We start from the raw sequence: 14,500 nt of genomic DNA on the forward strand, positions 1-14,500 counted from the left end.
GAGTCCTTGTGTTTAACAGAAGTCCAAACCCTGGTGCAATCTGACAACCATTACCTACAGTAAACATTACCAGAGGTGTTAACTGACATCATAAAAACCTAGGACTGTGCAGGAAACAAAATTTGAACCTTTAGATATGTAGTCTGACATTTACCTACTAAGCAACCAATAATGATGATGATGGTTATGGGTTTCAGGCATTCAGCATCACAGTTACTGGAGTCCTTACTGTCATATTCTGTGATCAAAGTTGTTTGAGTATCTAAATGTGCTAATTTAGCATTTGCCTTAAAATGTAATGTTAAAATACAAATATAAAGACTGAAAAATGTTAAAACAATATTTCAGGATAATGTGCCTGGCTGATAACTATGAAACTAAAGGAATGAGTCAGCAATCATGAAATCACACTAAAATCTCCCATCCAAGAACCTAGGCAAGAGTTGCATGGCACACAATCTTGAAATATGTACCACATTAGCTACAGACAGCAGATTACAACTCTCACATCTTGGGATTACTGTTAGGCTACTGTAGGGGTATACTTCAGCTCTGGGATCTGTGTCTAAAGCCAAGATGTTCTCTGTCCTGACTGGATGCAAAACAGTGGCAAAATCTGTCTAAAATCACAAACAAGAACTGATGAACAATAAAATTTTAAAAAAGTTAAACATGTTATGCTTAGTTTGCAATGGTGTTATAATCAAGAAACATTAATAACTACATAGCTGTCTTCCTGGCAATATGGCAAAATCTCATTAAGACATTCTAAAAAGGTTCACAGGTCAGGTGTACTTTAAGGAGAAATGATTTTTAGCATCATAACAGCAGCTTCTGCAAGAATTAACAGAATGTGAATCTACATAAATGGGTTCCAGAGACTATAAAAAGAAATAAATGCAGTATTATTACTGTAATTTAATTAATTCATCCAATAAAATACAAACTGAGTTTTTGAAGCACAGAAATTACACATTTTTAAGGAACTGATGAAGTATCTGTTGCTTCAGTCTACACTGGTGTTTAAGGAGAGTGTTTTCTACTGATTAGGTCTATAGTTAATGTCATCAAATGATTCAGTGTTTCCAAGGAAGACGTATCAGCATATCACGTTCAAGACTCAATGTTTTGAAGGAAACAGGTTCTGTTTTGCATTCTCATCCCTGCTTATCTTCAACAAGATTATCTTCCTTTGTTTTATCCTCCATTTCATCTATGTACAACATCTGAGATGAGATGTCATAATATTACTATCAATCTAAATAGAGTTATACATTTGGATGTTGCTGAGTTTCTCATAGACTACCTGCTACGATTTGTCATCGGTATAGTTAACAGCAGCATTTGTTCCTACACATGTCTATAGCTAAAATTTATCCAGGCTGCTGCACACAGTAAAAAAACATTTTCCCAAAAATTCCAAGAGGCTGATAAACTACTCAGAAACTCAAGCCTCCTAGAAACAGTTTCCAATGATCTGAAAGTTTCCCACACAGGTGAAATAAACCTCAGATCATACAGGAGATTAAATAGCTCCACAGATTTCAACACATTAATGTCTCTTAAATACCAAGTAAATGCAAAGAAATGTGTGTCCCCCTGATCGATGGGCTGAAATTTTCTGGTTGTGTTGGGAGGAAGGAAAGCAAGTTTAGTGTTCTGCAGTGAAACATCTTTCAAGTGAGCAACACAATTATCTATCAGAAGCAAAATCTTGTGGCTTTCTTTAATCATTTTGTGATCAAGCACTTTGAGCCATGTGACAAACGGAACTCCCATAAGTAGGCTTGTCGCTGATGTGTACTCGCATGGCAATCTGCACTTTTTGAATCAACAGGGACTAATGGTTTTTTCACGAGAAAACTTCAGTCTCTCTGTTACATAAGTGTGTGTTCTCATTTTATCTTTGCTGAAGTTCCCACCACAGCAAGTTTAATTTTGTACAGGACAAGTTTAATTTTGTACAGTGTAAGAGTTGTCAGCCCTGCATCCTGAAAAACAGCCCACTTTGACTGTTTTAAGTATGTCAGGCTTTTCATGCCATGTCATAAAGCCTGCTAAGACATTTTTTCAGGCAAGTTAACGTCAACTTCCTTTGCAGATTCAGTCTCACCACTGACTATGCAATTCCAGCACATCCCTTAAACATACAAGTCAATCTACAGATGCAATATAATATTCTATTTTCATCTTGATCACAACTTTTATCGCCTTTGCTTGAATTACTGGTCCAAGTACAGGAATTGACAAAATGCCTGATGTGTCCCTGAATACAACATTTTCTATCTCACCACATCTCCCAGTTCTCATTTTGTGGGAATTTGGTGCCTCTTCACAAGCAATTTGTTCAATGTCCTTCAACTTGCTAACAATGTCTCAAAATGCCAAAGGTGGCATCCCATGAGATTGTAAACATTCTTCTTCAAAGGTCTTGTTTTTAAGATACTTCTCTGTACAATTTGCTATTCCTCAGCCACACAAAACCCTTCTTTTCATTATTCACAGTCATTGCATCACAATCCAAACACTTTGCAACATAGATATGAAAATGTCATTGCCTAGCAATGCACTCTGTCACAACTGGGTAGACATATGAAACTGGTGGCTTTACCCGAGTGAGGAATGTGGGCTGGAAGACAAGACTACTGCTCAAGTCTCTCAAGACTTCATGAAAACACCCTACCGACAGAGAGCAGCACATCTTTATGTGGGAGAGTAGTATTTTAAATAGGAGATACTTTATATAGGCTCTTAGAGTTTTTTTTTTTTTTTTTTGTGGGACTTCACACATAAATTGTATATGTGCCAAAAATCCCATTGAAAAAACATGTAGTCAGTCCTGGCAAGTCATCAGATAATTTCAGTTTCACTTTCAAGGCTTTCAAAAGTATTTTCTTAATGTTTTTTCCCCCTCTGTTTCTTCCTCATTCTCTTCTGTGTATGGTATCTGCCTGGACTCCTCTATTGCTTTTGAATTTGCACTCTTGTCTCTGATCTACTGACTGCCTGCTATTTTTATGAGAATCTTCAATTTTAGATGCCAGACTTCCAAAACGCAATTAATATTTTTCCAAATTTAAGGTTCAAAGCAACCTCCCATCTTCTCCTGCACATGTACCAAGTGGAATACAGTGAATAAAGTGAGCGAGTGGTAAATTCAAAGTAATAACAGGCAGTGTACCACATGACGCGCTGGCCAATGGCGTCATTCAGCTCCACTTCAATGTGCATATGGTATATTTTTTCTAGAGCATGGCTATTTTTTCATTTTGCATTCATTACGGGTAACACAGGGCTTGGATCGTCCATGTTTTGTAAGTAGTCACCTTAACTATTAAGCTATCTGAGCACACCTACAAGTCTGACTCAAACTTTCATTGTCACTGATGTTTTCACATGATTTATGAAAATGGTCTTCCTTGAGGTCTTTTCCCATCGACCTGTCTTTCCAAATTTATTTTGGCTGTTCTAGTTGGCTCCATTCTCATCACAAGCCAGTACCATCGAAGTCCAGATGCACCAACTCGATATAATAGGGATGTCTTTATTTATTGCGGCTTCCTTCCTCACCCCCTCAGTCCTTAATGTGTCCATCTTGGTCTTCTGGATGGTGGATCTAAGAAATTTCATTTCTTATGCTTGCAGCCTTGATGATTCTCTTTTTGTAAGGGTACATGTATCAATACCACAGGTTAATATTGATATGAAATAGCTATTAAACATCATCAGTTTGGCCAGTTTTGGAATCAAGTCATCCCATAAAAGTTATCTTAATTGCTGGTAGAGTTCAAATCCTTTTTGCACTCTTGTCCACACACTCTAGTTGGTGGTCTCTTAGTTTTACACTTGTTGGTTGTCTATCTCTGTTGACTGCCATCACCACTGTCTTGGTCTTGGAGGTTATATTTCTGGAACTGAGATTTCCATTCATCGAATCTGATCTGTACTCTCTTCAGTTTCACCCCATATCATAATGTCATCAGCAAAGGCAAACACATTCAGTTCACCTGATTTCTCCTCGACGTTCTTCATTATAGTATCCATTACAGTGATGAATAGTGGTGGGGACAGTGCACTTCTTTGCTGAACTCCACTCTTGGTCTCGAAAATGATGAATGTCCTTCCCCAATTTGTACGCATCTAGTACAGTCTTTGTACAACATCTGAATTTTTCTCATTTGTCCTTCAGGCATATTCTTTTTTCTCAGACACTCCCAGATCTTATCTCTTATAACACTATCATAGGCTTTTCTTATATCCAGGAATACAATGACCACATTCTTGCCTTTCTCCCAATACTTTTCCATCAACATGCGGGTGCTAAAAATTAGATCTGTTGTTTACCTGTTACTTCTGAAGCCATATCGTTCCTTCTCCAGCTGAGGTCCTATGATAGTTCTCAGTCTCTTTTCTATGATCTTCAAGTACTGGGTGGCCCAAAAAGGATGGTCGGATTTGAACTGCGTAGTACCATTGAAAGGTGAGGAGGGGGGACCACTGCCGGCCGTCTGCAAGTCGGCCATTACACCCAGTTTGCCACGAGATGGCGCAGTGGACGGTCGAGCATCGTGTTTTTGCTGTGGAACAGTTTTTCAGAAATGATGAATCGTTTATTACTGTGCAACGATTGTTTCGACAACGTTTTGGTGTAGCGCGTGATGGACCCATTCCAGATCGCAGATCCATATCACGTTGGGTGACTGCATTCCGGACAACAGGGTCTGTCAAAAGTGGTAAATCTACAGGGCGTACACGTACGGCAGTTACTCCACAGAACATTGATGATGTTAGAGCGTCAGTGCTGCAAAGCCCGCGTCGTTCCACTAGGCGTCGTGCTCAAACTTTAGGCCTCAGCCGTAGTTCGTTGCAGCGTATTTTAAGCCGTGAGTTACAGTTTCACCCATACAAAATTATGATCACGCAAAAGCTGTATGATCGTGATTTTGAGCAGCGAAGACGATTTTGTGAATCAATGCTTGACATTTTGTACTCTAATAATGATGTTGTGCTTCTTATGTCAGATGAAGCCCATTTCCATTTAGACGGCTATGTCAATAAACAAAACTGCAGGTATTGGGCAGCAGATAATCCCAGAGAATTGCACCAAAAGCCTCTTCATAGTGCTAAGGTAACAGTCTGGTGTGGAATTTCAAGATTGGGGATTGTTGGTCCTTATTTTTTTGAGGAAAACAACGCTACAGTCACAGTGAACTCGAAACGTTACGTTAACATGCTACGTAGCTTTTTGGTGCTGAAACTGCGAGAGTTACATGTAAATCGAGATCGAATTTGGTTTCAACAGGACGGGGCCACGGCCCACACAGCCAATGACTCCATGTGTGTTTTAAGGCGGATGTTCCCCCACCACATCATCTCGCGTTTTGGAGATGTCCACTGGCCCGCGAGATCACCTGACCTCTCAGCCTGTGATTTTTTTCTTTGGGGATACCTAAAGTCAAAAGTCTACGTAAAGAAGCCCCGAAACTTAATTGATCTGAAGGAGGCAATCAGTGCGGAAATTATGGCAATTCAAGAAGAAACAGTAGTGAAAGTGATGGAAGACTTGTGGAATGCATCACCGAGGAAGGACACCATTTTCCGGAAGTCATTTTCCGTACATGATTTTTTGTGGTTAGTTCTTGTAATTGGGTGCCTGGGAGCATTTAGTTACGTAATTGAATAAAATTAATTTGTAAAACTGATGGAGTTATAGTTATTTAAAATGTGACCATCCTTTTTGGGCCACCCTGTATTTTCAGCCCATGAGACAATACGGTTATTCCTCTATAGTTAGTTCTGCCTGCTACCTTTCTTAAACAGGGGAATTATTACACCCTTGCTCCAATCTGCAGGTATTTTGTTATCTCCCCATATGGCACTGAGTACTCAGTGCAGCCACTGTATGCCTTCTGACTTTATCATGTCTGCATTCACTTCATCTGCATCTGAAGATTTACCTTTAGACATAGATTTTAAGGCTGCCTCTGTTTCTGTCCAGGTGATGGAAGTTTCCTCATAGTTAGTGTGGATTTCTAGTTCTGTATTTGCCTCAACTGATCTATTTAGTAGGTGGTCAAAATGGTTTTTCAGGACTTCTCTCACATCACTTTCTATCCTAACCATATTTCCATTTTCATCTTCAAGTGCTTTTATGGTATTCATTGGTTTCCTTTTACCTCTGACAACCCTGTACAACAGTTTCTTATTACCTCTATTGCCCTCCTCCAATTTCTGAGAGAATATCTTCAATGTCTTGGTCTTTTCTTCTGCAACTGTTCTTTTAACTTACATTTTCTTGATTCGGTACATTTGTTTGAGGTTTCTGATATTTGTCTCATCTCTTCTTTCCGCAAACTTTGGTGGCTTCCTTTACCAATATGTACCTTAGTCTGGTCCATTCTGCATCTCCATTTTTCCTTACATTTCTTGGTAACAGGGTTATCTGGTTCTGATATTCAGCTCTCTTCCCTGTTTTCTGGAGTCCCCATAATTTGATTTTTGGCATTTTCTTGTTCTGTACTATGAGCACATGGAAGTTTCTCACATCCGCTACTAACAGACTGTGATCACTGTCAAGGCTCTCGCTAGGGATTACTCTGACATCAGTTACTATTCTACTCCTCTCTTCATCTGTGATGACATGATCAATTACAGTCTTTTGTAATCCACCCCAACCATATCGTGTTATATTACGGCTCTGTCTCTTCACAAACCAACTGTTTTTCACCACCAAGCCATTCCTCATACAGAAGTCAAGGAGATGCTCATCTTCTATATTTCCTCTACGATATCCGTGGGGTCCAATTACATTCTCATATCCTGTTCTATCTGTCTCAATCTGCGCATTTAGGTCTCGTACAATCATCACTCTCTCTTTACTAATGACTTTTTCCAGATTTTCAAGAAACTGGATCTTATCCTCTTGACAACATCCAGTTTGAGGTCCATACACCTGTACTAAACCTGAGTAAGGCTGATCCAGTGACCAGAGAATGGACAGTGCATGATGTTCTCCATGAAAAGGTGTATTTGGAAGGCTCCACCACCGTTGTTTTGACCCTCCGCACCTCCACCCCCTCCCCCCTCCACACCTTCTCTCATGCCCTCCATCTAAACTGCAACACTTCACTGTCCGCCACTCCCACCATACTATCCCTCCCCCTCCCCACCCCATCCTCCTCCTTACCCCCACACAGTCGCCACTCCCATCATGCGCTGGAGCTGCTGCTCGCAGTGTGGAGCTGCTGCTCGCAGTGTGGTTTCAGCTCTCTGAGACTGCAGACATGTGTGCAAGTTGCGTGCTCGCGCGTGTGCCTTAATGGCTGAAAGCTATAACTGAGTGAATCTCTTTGTTGTGCCTATCGCGACTCAGCATCTCCTCTATACGGTGAGTAGAAACTTCCCTTCTCTGCCCTTGTTACATTCCATCCTGGATTTTCCATTGTTTCATTAAACCTTAACATTTTTTATTTCTTCTTCCTGAACCTTAATTCCCTTTTCAGATTTTTCCTTGGATTCCCTTTACTATTATTGTACAAAGTTCAAAAAGCACATGTGTCATTTGTAAGAGGAATACAAAAGAAGCATTTATTTGAAAAGCCTCTTAATTTATTTCAATAAAAAATTACTGTCTAACGTAGTTTGGTTTTAAGAGTATATATAGGAATACAAATGTCTCAAAAATGGGATCAACAGGAAGTGCAAAATGGCTAAGCAGGGATGGCTAGAGGACAAATGTAATGATGTATAGGCTTATCTCACTAGGGGTAAGACAGATATTGCCTACAGGAAAATTAAATAGACCTTTGGAGAAAAAAAGAGAACCACTTGTATGAATATCAAGAGCTCAGATAGAAACCCAGTTCTAACTAAAGAAGGGAAAGCAGAAATGTGGAAGGAGTATATAGAGGGTCTATACAAGGGCGATGTACTTGAGGACAATATTATGGAAATGGAAGAGGATGTAGATGAAGATAAAATGGGAGATATGATACTGTGTGAAGAGTTTGACAGAGCACTGAAAGACCCGAGTCGAAACAAGGCCCCAGGAGTAGACAACATTCCATTAGAACTACTGACAGCCTTGGGAGAGCCAGTCCTGACAAAACTATACCATCTGGTGACCAAGATGTATGAGACAGGCGAAATACCCTCAGACTTCAAGAAGAATATAATAATTCCAATCCCAAAGAAAGCAGATGTTGACGTGTGAAAATTACTGAGCTATCAGTTTAATAAGTCACAGCTGCAAAATACTAATGCGAATTCTTTACAGATGAATGGAAAAACTGGTAGAAGCCAACCTCGGGGAAGATCAGTTTGGATTCTGTAGAAATATTGGAACACATCAAGCAGTACTAATCCTACAACTTATCTTAGAAGAAAGATTAAGGAAAGGCAAACCTACATTTCGAGGGACATGAAAGGGAAGCAGTGGTTGGGAAGGGAGTGAGACAGGGTTGTAGCCTCTCCCCAATGTTATTCAATCTGTATATCGAGCAAGCAGTAAAGGAAACAAAAGAAAAGTTCAGAATAGGTATTAAAATCCATGGAGACGAAATAAAAACTTTGAGGTTCGCCGATGACATTTTGATTCTATCAGAGACAGCAAAGGACTTGGAAGATCAGTTGAATGGAATAGACAGTGTCTTGTAAGGAGGGTATAAGATGAACATCAACAAAAACAAAACAAGGATAATGGAATGTAATCGAATTAAATTGGGTGATGCTGAGGGAATTAGGTTAGGAAATGAGACAACTTAAAGTAGTAAAGGAGTTTTGCTATTTGGGGAGCAAAATAACTGATGATGGTCAAGGTAGAGAGATATAAAATGTAGACTGGCAATGGCAAGGAAAGTGTTTCTGAAGAAGAGAAATTTGTTAACATCGAGTATAGATTTAAATGTCAGGAAGTCATTTCTGAAAGAATTTGTATGGAGTGCAGCCATGTATGTAAGTGAAACATGGACGATAAATAGTTTGGACAAGAAGAGAATAGAAGCTTTCGAAATGTGGTGCTACAGAAGAATGCTGAAGATTAGATGGGTAGTCACATAACTAATGAGGAGGTATTGAACAGAACTGGGGAGATAAGGAGTTTGTGGCACATCTTGACTAGAAGAAGGGATCAGTTGGTAGGACATGTTCTGAGGCATCAAGGGATCACCAATTTAGTATTGGAGGGCAACGTGGAGGGTAAAAATCATAGGAGGAGACCAAGAGATGAATACACTAAGCAGATTCAGAAGGACGTAGGTTGCAGTAGGTACTGGGAGATGAAGAAGCTTGCACAGGATGGAGTAGAATGGAGAACTGCATCAAACCAGTCTCAGGACTGAAGACCACAACAACAACAACAACAACAACAACATATTACAGCAGCAGCTGAATCATTGGAGAAATACTGATAAAGAAATGCTGAGCAGGAAAATAATGCTGGGTATGTAGAATCGACAAAAATTATTCACCTGGACTGTTGTGATAGAAGACATACCACATTTGTATAGAATGTGATACACAGCCAACTTTTGGAGACTTAGATCACCTTTAACATTACAAAGAAGACTTTTATCTTAGTTGAAGGAAGTGATGTACTCTGAATTGTGTGTTTCTGTAGGAGTCTATTGGATATTGGACCAACATAAGGAAGATAAATGAGTCTTGGCAAACCTGAAGCAAATGCACTGGAATCCACAAAGTTGTAACCATCATATTTCTATTGGTATGTGGACAACATACGTTTGGTCATCTGGAGCAAAGAGTTTGAGTTCCTGGAACAATTAAACTCTATTCATCATAAAATAAAAGCCACAATGGAACTTGAATATTGAGAAAGAGAGCCAGCTATCTTTCTTCAATGTGTTACTTAAGAACAGACAGACCCCTGGGTCACTGTGCATATAGGAAGCATACACACACTGGGCTCTGTCTTCACGCCTTGAGCCATCATCATCTGTCACAATGAAATTCGGTGCTAAAGAGTATTGTCCATAGACGTTGAACACTTCCAGATGAGGAGTGTCTCACTGAAGAATTACACCACCTACAAATTGTATTCTAAGGAATAGGTACTGAAGGTCATCAAACTGAATGAGCACTGCAATCCAAATCAAGAATGCATGAGAAAGACGTTGAGACTGGCACAGAAAAAAAGAGGAAAAGGAAAAGAACCCAAGAATCACTCACCAGCCATTATATCCACCAGAGCTGAGAACGGCTGGGAAAATTTGGATATTGTGGAATACCAGTGGAGGCTCTGGAAAATCAAAAAGTGTCAGAGGGCATTGGGGCCACGGAGAATCAAACTCTGCTATAAATAGTCTGGTTGGATTCCAGACAATGAGTACATGTAACAGCAAAACTTGCAGCACCTAACGAAAGGAGCTGGGTCAGTCATCAAAATACTGTGCATAAAAGAGAAAAAAACAACTTGGCAGAACATCTGGAAGTACACCATTAATCAATAGTGCCAAGAAAATCTGATAGATCACAAACATTATCCAAAGAAGAGGAGGAAATGTAACAGGAGATGACACAGCAGACTACAAAATAATATCAGAGGCAACTGAGCAGACAAAGCATGGTAGAGCAGTGGTAAGACAAAAGACTGACTCAGGGTAAAAGCATTTCAAATCTTTGTGCGGCCGCCCAGATTTAGGTTTTCCATAGCTTCCCTAAATTTCTTAAGGCAAATACTGGGATGGATACAGACTATTTCCTTCCAGTCTGAGCTCCTGCTCTGTCTGCTACCAACATAGAATTACAATATTATCAGAAGGAAAGTTGCTTCTCACCATATAGTGGAGAGACTGAGTCGCAGATAGGCACAACCAAAAGACACTCACAATTATAGCTTTCAGCCAATAAGGCCTTATGTGTCTATTGTTGACAAAGGCCATAATGGCTGAAAGCTATAATTGTGACAGTATTTTTGTTGTGCCTACCTCTCTGCTATAGGGTGAGTAGCAACTTTTCTTCTCATAATAATGTTACATTCCATCCTGGTTTTTCCATTGTTGAACATAGAATTACAGTTCTAAAAAACAGGGAGACCATTTAATTTCACTTGAACATCTGATTGTAGGTAATGAAATCAGTTGTTTGCTAGAAATCCATGTTATAGTTTGACTGCTGGAGCGACACTAGTGCTCCAATCAGTGAGAAAGCAGATAGTCGTATGTGCCACAAGCATTGTGTTTAATTATTTTCATCTTAATTAATGAAATAGTTGTTATATGTTTGCATTCCATTCATTAGTGAGTTACCAAGAGGAATGAATCGTGAAATACACGTAAAAACAGTCTTATCACACTGTTTCAGAGGCATAAGCTGCAACTTATTGATGAAGAAACATTTTCAAATACATGAGTATCTATAGCTTATTCCACTGAAAGCAAGAGAATATATACCGTATTTACTCGAATCTAAGCTGCACCTGAAAAATCAGACTCTAAATCAAAGAAAAAAAATTTCCCAAATCTAAGCCGCACCTGAAATTTGAGACTCGAAATTCAAGGAGAGAGAAAAGTCTCAGACTGCACCTCCAAATCGAAACAAAGTTGGTCCATTGTAACATGAAATACAATTTAGGTCCAATGGATGAAGATACAGATACAGTAGTTTGGTTCGAGTCGTAAGCATAACAGTTAAGCTTTACCGAATAGCCATTGCTATGTGTCAGGCGCTCTGCCCGTATTTGTACGGGTACCCTTCCTTTTTCAGGTGCTTCGCCTGGTTTAAATCGATTGCTTACTTTGCTTTGATCTGATAAGTGCCGTTCTCTTTGTTATAGGTGTTTACGCCACTCTAAGCTGAAACTGCATTATTGTAATGTGTCATGCATTGTTTGTCGCACTCTGATAATGAGTGTTTACGACCTGTCGCCGCTTGCTCTTGTGCGCGCTACTGCGGCTTACAATAAGAAAAGAGAGGAATTGTCTCATAAGCGAAACAATGGCTAGAGACTGCTATTTGTTGTTACTTACACTGCTGCTTTCTTTGATAATGATCAACAAGAACAAAGTAATAGACTGCGTATGATAAAAGATGTTCTGAACGAGAGTTTAGCGAAAATTTTTCTCTGTTTGAAAATCTTTGCAGACTCTTCCTTAGTACATTACATTCTGCACATAAATTAGAGTCATCTTGGATTTAAAAATCTAGTCAGTTGCCGTACTTCATTTCTGACTGTATCACTATTCAGCATAAAAATAATACAAACATAAACATGACATGATATGTATATTCTTCCGCGTTTGCTGTTGTCTCACTCTGGTTTCGTAGTTTATTAGGCAGACAGGATTTAAATGAGATAACAGCAAACACGAAAGAATACATGGCATAATGTTAACATTCTTCTACCTTTTCTTTAAATTTATTTACTGACGCAGAGGTTTTGGCGCCAGTATTTATCTTTGTGTCTGCAAAGCATGCCTGTGTAGCGTTACATCTATTCGATGGCAGAAGTTAGTTGTGGCGGCACCTACCAACATTTTTCAGAGCTTCCGCTTACTTTGCACTCGATTCTAAGCCGCAGGCGGTTTTTTGGATTACAAAAATCGGGAAAAAAGTGCGGCTTAGATTCGAGTAAATACGGCACACATATTTCAGGCATGAGAAGCATATATTTCTGTTGTTATCTGCTGTTGCTATCAAAGGCACTTTCCTTAACACTTAAAATTTTTAGGGAGATTAATGATTCACCCATTCTTCACTCAACTTCCTAATACATGAATATTTTTGTAAATTTAATTAATTTGGTGTAAAAAACAAATGTTTTTAAGATTATTGCTGTTTGTGGCTCTGATATAGCAAAAATTCTGGAACTGGTTTCTTCTGTGTTGGGAAATAGTCTTATTGCTTTTGATGATTTATTATCATATCTGTATGGTTTTCCCTTAAGCTACATGTGTGGTGGCTTATTTGGTATATTAAATAACGTAGTTTTCCTATGTTCCACATTCATTGATTTGGCTGAAAGCATAGCGAAAAAAACTCCGCTGTACAACATCTTTCTGTAAAATGACAGGTCTTCTGGTGTTTACTAGCATTTTCTATTATTAAAGGTAAACAACATTATTTACTAAATATCTTCACATTATGAGAGAATTGTAAATGAACTGTCCTGCAATGTACAGTTTCATACCTCTCAAGGTCCTTAGGAAACTAAAGAATGACAAATGTGGTGTCATTTTTTAGTTATTGTCAATTTTTATGGCACTACACACACTCCCTATTGTGAAAACTATGTTACAAATCAGAATACATGTTAATATTCACACTAATCCAATATGGTATTCAGAAGTCTCTCTTGCTGGTCACTTCAGGTGATGCTATCACTGTGGGTACCAATACAATGGAGTATTGTGACTGTTATGTTAGACCATGGTTTTGGTGTCCTTAATTCAAAAAGGCCAGATCAGAGAAAATGTGGGTGTTTAATTCCACCTCCACATGGGGCACACCCCATCATCACCAGCTGGCACGATGCCAGGAGAGGGAGCAATAGTGGTGGGATTTACAGAAAAGAAACAGGTGATGCCCTGCTGCAAAATACTGCTTCTCTCTCTCTCTCTCTCTCTCTCTCTCTCTGCACAAGACACCTTGTACATACATATGTCTCTAATAACTTATACCATATTACACAATAAAATAACTTCGTCAAAGGCATTTTATAAAATTAATATAATGGAAGGAAACATTCCACGTTGGAAAAATTTATATATAAAAACAAAGATGAGGTGACTTACCAAACAAAAGCGCTGGCAGGTCGATAGACACACAAACAAACACAAACATACACACAAAATTCAAGCTTTCGCAACAAACTGTTGCCTCATCAGGAAAGAGGGAAGGAGAGGGGAAGACGAAAGGAAGTGGGTTTTATGGGAGAGGGTAAGGGGTCATTCCAATCCCGGGAGCGGAAAGACTTACCTTAGGGGGAAAAAAGGACAGGTATACACTCGTACACACGCACATATCCATCCACACATACAGACACAAGCAGACATATTTAAATATGTCTGCTTGTGTCTGTATGTGTGGATGGATATGTGCGTGTGTACGAGTGTATACCTGTCCTTTTTTCCCCCTAAGGTAAGTCTTTCCGCTCCCGGGATTGGAATGACCCCTTACCCTCTCCCATAAAACCCACTTCCTTTCGTCTTCCCCTCTCCTTCCCTCTTTCCTGATGAGGCAACAGTTTGTTGCGAAAGCTTGAATTTTGTGTGTATGTTTGTGTTTGTTTGTGTGTCTATCGACCTGCCAGCGCTTTTGTTCGGTAAGTCACCTCATCTTTGCATTTTATAAAATATATGACAGTGTACTGGGGTGCTTTTATCACATCTTCTATAAGAGATTGGTGAAAAATATCTGAGTGTGTAATATGGACCTAAGCAAATAAACAAGCTGGCTAATTTAGAAGTGGTTATAATGGATCATATGCAAGTCTTGAATGGAACTGCAGGCTGCAACAATGAGTATGAATCACCACTGTGTCTGT

The 14,500-nt window shown here is 39.3% G+C and overlaps 1 protein-coding gene across 1 annotated transcript in view; it reads right to left on the reverse strand.

The window, feature by feature from the left end:
- The window catches only part of LOC124607442 (ELMO domain-containing protein 3-like), a 111,718-nt gene that overhangs the window by 14,202 nt on the left and 83,016 nt on the right, over positions 1–14,500 (reverse strand). The window lies entirely within an intron of this gene.

Source organism: Schistocerca americana, chromosome 3 (assembly GCF_021461395.2).
Source record: "Schistocerca americana isolate TAMUIC-IGC-003095 chromosome 3, iqSchAmer2.1, whole genome shotgun sequence".
Taxonomy (NCBI): Eukaryota; Metazoa; Arthropoda; class Insecta; order Orthoptera; family Acrididae; genus Schistocerca; species Schistocerca americana.